We start from the raw sequence: 6,011 nt of genomic DNA, 5'->3' as shown, positions 1-6,011 counted from the left end.
GTGCTGGGTTAGGCTGAGGGATTGTGAGCTTCATGTCTATGTAGATATTTGAGTTCTGGTCTCCCAGGGCCTAGTCCAACACTACTGCAGCACCTTACACTAAACACATAGAATCATAGAATCATAGAATCATAGAGTTGGAAGAGACCACAAGGGCCATCGAGTCCAACCCCCTGCCAAGCAGGAAACACCATCAGAGCACTCCTGACATATGGTTGTCAAGCCTCTGCTTAAAGACCTCCAAAGTAGGAGACTCCACCACACTCCTTGGCAGCAAATTCCACTGTCGAACAGCTCTTACTGTCAGGAAGTTCTTCCTAATGTTTAGGTGGAATCTTCTTTCTTGTAGTTTGGATCCATTGCTCCGTGTCCGCTTCTCTGGAGCAGCAGAAAACAACCTTTCTCCCTCCTCTATGTGACATCCTTTTATATATTTGAACATGGCTATCATATCACCCCTTAACCTCCTCTTCTCCAGGCTAAACATGCCCAGCTCCCTTAGCCGTTCCTCATAAGGCATCGTTTCCAGGCCTTTGACCATTTTGGTTGCCCTCCTCTGGACACGTTCCAGTTTGTCAGTGTCCTTCTTGAATTGTGGTGCCCAGAACTGGACACAGTACTCCAGGTGTGGTCTGACCAGAGCAGAATACAGTGGCACTATTACTTCCCTTGATCTAGATGCTATACTCCTATTGATGCAGCCCAGAATTGCATTGGCTTTTTTAGCTGCCGCGTCACACTATTGGCTCATGTCAAGTTTGTGGTCAACCAAGACACATAGTGGATATCTGGAATGACTGTCTTTGAATATCATGCCCCCTTGACTATAAAATCTTCATTTCTCTGGTACCCATAAACACCAGGAACTGGTGGGCTTTGCCACAGGCGCTTCATGCGACACATTACTTTGCTTTGAAAAATACAGCTGTTTTCTACATTAGAAAAACTAAATATAGTCCTGGCAGATTACTTTCCCTTTTAAAATGTGTGTATTCTAGTCAAGCTTCTTGCCTGAATGTCCTTTTACCTTTCTGTACTTTTCTGGATATTCACCAAATAGGAAGCAAATATTGACAAGGAAGGTTACCGGTTTTCCAAAAAATGTTGCTGGAGCCTTCTGCTTCTGCCATGCACTACCTCCCTCATTTATCCAAGCCCACTATTTATCTAAACTAGATGCATGCTTCCTCCCTATCCAGATACATGATCCATTCAAGTATCAGCCATCTATAATTAGCGTGAACGGAGGACTGCAAGAGTGATTTAGCATGTGTGAGTACAGCTTGTTGGAAAGTATTCTAAAGCTGATAGCGCCCTCCAACTCCAGCTGCCCAGTCAAAGTCACAGCCACTGAACTGTACAGTGGTTATGTACTGGATCTGCAGATGCATGAGTGTGCTGTTTCTTTAGATCCATAACTCTCTTCTGTTTCTGCATGCAATAACCTTGAGGTCTCTTTCTAAGGCCCAGTGGCGTAGCGTGGGGGGTGCAGGGGGGGCCGGCCGCACCGGGCGCAACATCTGGGGGTTAGGGTTAGGGGGCACAAATCCACGGGTTAGGGGGTGCAAATTACTTGCCTTGCCCCAGGTGCTGACAACCCACGCTACGCCACTGCTAAGGCCTAATAATACATTGCTCTCCCTTTGGGTTGCTATAGTGCTGATGGTTTCCATTTTCAATGTTTTTAAATTGTTGCACACACCTCAATCCCAAAGCAGGGGTGTCTGATTTTTTATTTTATTTGCACAGATGTACAACCTGAGCAAAAGACAGAAGAGCTAAAAGCATTAACACTCCAACAGATTTTGCTTCCCCATTAGCTGTTGGGGAGGCAGGTCCCAAAGCCATAACTTTGGATTCAGCACACAGAGCAAATTAAACTTCCATGTCTCTTTCCAGCTTCCTGTTCATAATAGACAAAACAAAACAAAAGACTAGACTTTGGCCTATTGTTCTCCTTCTTAGAGCCTGGTGAGGGGCTGGAATTATCCCATTCTTCTGGAAGCACCATAAGCTAGTTGTTCCTACAGCAACACAGTCAATTCTTTAGAGCCAGTGTGGTGTAGTGGTTAAGAGCGGTGTCTCCGCTCCTCCACATGCAGCTGCTGGGTGACCTTGGGCTAGTCACACTTCTTTGAAGTCTCTCAGCCCCACTCACCTCACAGAGCGTTTGTTGTGGGGGAGGAAGGGAAAGGAGAATGTTAGCCGCTTTGAGACTCCTTCGGGTAGTGATAAAGTGGGATATCAAATCCAAACTCTTCTTCTTCTTCTTCTTTAGTCATGCAGATAGGGTGCTTGTCCACCTAAGGCCATTAGTCAGTCAGTCAGTCAGTCAGTCAGGCTAAGGCCATTAACTTAGCAAAGGCACTGGTTTGACCACTTCAGCAGTCCCTTCTACTATAAACTACAGTCATAGAGATATAAAATAACAGGCTTGACTGAGATCCAAAGGCATCATCCAAACCAACCTCCCAAACCAATAACATTCTTATTTTACTTTTAAGTATTTGACAACTAATAGAAATATATGCTTAGGATAGAGTTGATTGCACCTCGGTTTCTAATACTGGATATATTGGTAATTTTTGTTTAAATAAAAACAGAAGGTTGTATGCTTTTCAATTTATAGCTAGGATGGGGAGCCTATGGCCATCCAGATTTTGCTGGACTACAACTCCCATCACCCTTGATCATTGGCCATTCTGGCTGGAGCTGATGGGAACTAGAATCCAACAAAATCCCCAACAAAAGCTTTCAGATACATCAAACGGTACTTTTAATGTCCCCGACCTAAATTTATAATCATCTGATACTATACTTTTCTCATTGGCCTTGGTTAGTTTGGCTCTGCTTTATTCCCATTGGCTTTGGTTTGTTTCTTTTAAATCATGGTGCATCTCTGTATTTCCAGCGACTGACAGAAAGTAGAAGACTAAATATGAAAATGTTGAGAAAGGACATACAGTGTGCCTAACTCAGCTTAAGTCAGGAAATAGTAGAATTCCCTCTGGGAGAACTGCTATGTCTGATATTTCCACACTAAAGGCAACTGGATAAACAGTAGAGATGACACAGACTACTGAACGTTTAGTGGACATATATAGACACTATTTGCTTTATTTCTGCTGCGGGATGGGTTATCTGATTAATTTAAATAAGTGACTCTTCATGGAAACACCCACCTACCAGATAATCTGCATCTTTCCTGATGCCGATGAAAGTAATTAAAGAGGGCAACAATTATTCTAAGTATGCTGTCTTAAAGCACAGTTACTTAGAGGGAAACCTAGTAAAATTAACGGAATGTCATTCCAAGGAATTGTTTAAGGATCAGGCTATCAAATACAGAACTAAAGGAAGGTACCTAGATAAGAAAATTGCAATGATTTTATTAAGAATGTTCAGTACCTCAAAAGATTCACCTTGTCGTATACATAACAGTAACTATTAATTCCAGGACCATTTGGTCATCAAAAGTCCATCAAAGCCTTATTATCATAAATTCTAGCTTATTTTATGTTAGAAATTGTACAGTTTGGATGTTGTGTTTTTAATAGGTCTGTGACTGTAGAATACATTTGACTGATGAATTGATTGACTGCCTTTGCCAGGGCCCTTCCCTCGGGACAAGGAAATTGGGTGGGTGGGTGGGTGAGAGAGAGATGCAGCTAACTCCACAAGGGCATCACAATGGGCAAACTAATCCTGCTACTCTATACCTTATCGCCAACATCCATAGATGAACCCTGAGAAGACCAATCAGAACATTTTCTCCATCTTCATCACTTGACCTGTCAGGGATTTGTGTCTTGTTCCTTATACGAGCCACTATCACCATCTCAGGCTAGAACTACTCTCACCCAAGATTCTCATAAAAGCCTTTCTGTAATGAGGTCTTCCTACTTCAGACAGACAATTCTCTAGCAATCCTCACATTTTAATCACTTCAAAAATCTCCAGTGTGTGTGTTTTTATAATCTATTTGCTACACTGAAATCACAACCATTCTCCAAAGACTCAGAGCAGAGTTTTAGCCTTACAACAACCTGACTTGTTCCAGACTACTGAAATGAATTTACTATTTTTTCAAAAAAATAGTTCTCTGGTAGTTCTCAAAACTTGAACAAACATATGTACCACTTACTTATGCCTACTACACAAAACTAAGAACTGAATATTTATTTAGCTTAAGTCTATATGGTGTAAACCTATATAAATTTATACTGTGCTAATTTATGGAATGCAGTACAGAAGGCTGCGAGCAAGTTGTGTTGCCTTTCTTCCCACGTTTTTGCTGAAATATTCATCTCCAGGTTCTCCACCCCACCCCCACCATTTATTCCCATGTTTTCTTTAGCACTGCCACAGATGTTTGGGCAGCTTGTGTTAGAAGATATTATGTCTTACCAGAGTGCATTTGTACATTTGCAGCATGTAGGTGATCAACATTCCAGCTTGAGCAAGTGGCTGTACCTCAGTACAATTAATGCTCTTTGTGAATTGTCGTTACAGGTTTATCCTAGGCAAGCTGAAGAACAGCCAGGCATTGCATCACTCCACCTTTGAGACAGACATCCTCTGTATACCAAACAGCTGCATCAGAGACTGTGAACATTGTAAACTTCAGAAACACTATAATCATGGCAGATGATGGATAGGTGCCACTACATTTTATTTATTTTTAAATTTATTTATATCCAGCACCTTCAGCCCTAAAAAGGTTATTCAGAAAAGCTAAGAAAACATATACAAAAGCAACAGTTCCTATTAAAGCACCACACCACAACTAGTAGACTTCATAATCTACTACATGATCCTGCACCTGGGTAGGAAGAAACAGGAATGTGTAACATTTATCCAGTTCTTCATATTCATATTTCTTTCAAAAGAACCAAGAACTATTTCATCATCTTTTTATCTTAGCAATCAAAAGCAGGTTGCTCACCCGTAACTGTGGTTCTTTGAGTGGCTGTTGATACGGTTCTATAAGTGTGTGTGTTTGTGCAGCTGTGCAAAGTGCGGAAACTTCTAGAGTGGGGTGTTTGGTGGGAAGTCTGCTCCCATCCCTCACAACACATGCTCAAAAGCTGTGCATTCACCTTCCCGCCCAGTTCCTAAAAGATCATTTGAGCAGCTATATAAGAAAGCACTCAAGCGAAACCAAGTCATAATGGCCTCCACAACAGGGAAGGAGGGTGGGTTGTGTGACTATATGGATCACTGCTTGAAGGACCACAGTAAGGAACCGGTTTTTCTTCTTCACAATCTCTGTGCAGTCCCACATATGGGAGAATACCAAGCTAAGAGGCAGGACACATGACATTGGGTGATCACTGAGCTCAATACAGCCTATCCAAAAAGGCATCCACTCAGGACAAAATATACAAAGCATAGTGCCTGACAAATGTCAATGACTGCAACCATACAACATGCCTGAGATTCCTCTTAGGAAGTGTGTTCTCCCCTTGGTGAGGGGTCAAAACAACTAGGCCCACCTTATACAGAAATGACACCGTTTAATTGAACGTCATGGCATCCCTACTAAGTATGGCAGGTCCAAGCAGAAACTACAAAGTTCACTAACTTATATTGTAGACATGATGGGCAGTTAATTTTCTTGTACTAATCTTCTGTAAAAGGAATTCAGGCACCAAGCACAGTCAACTGCAGTATTGCTTAATTCAGGACTATATATGAGTAAGGATATTTATTTCCTTACTTTCAGCATTTTTATACCACCCATTAACAATATGGTTTCTGGGCAGCGTAATTTTTAAAAAAACACCATTGGAAATAAAAATACAAGAGAAGAAAAAGTTAAAACAACATCAGAATAAAACCACTAGCAGAGAAAACAATAGCATCCAAGTACTATTCACTATTCTTCAAGAGTTTAAGATCCACACATAGATCTTGTTCGTCTTTCCCACATTCAGTTGATACAGATTTTATGCTGCATTCCAAGAACAAGTTCCTGCACTGTTACTTGGAATCCTGAGCACAAAAGCAGA

The sequence above is a fragment of the Podarcis vaucheri genome (genome assembly GCF_965113315.1).
Source record: "Podarcis vaucheri genome assembly, chromosome: 8".
In the NCBI taxonomy this organism is placed as follows: Eukaryota; Metazoa; Chordata; class Lepidosauria; order Squamata; family Lacertidae; genus Podarcis; species Podarcis vaucheri.
Note: the sequence above shows the minus strand (reverse complement) of the source record.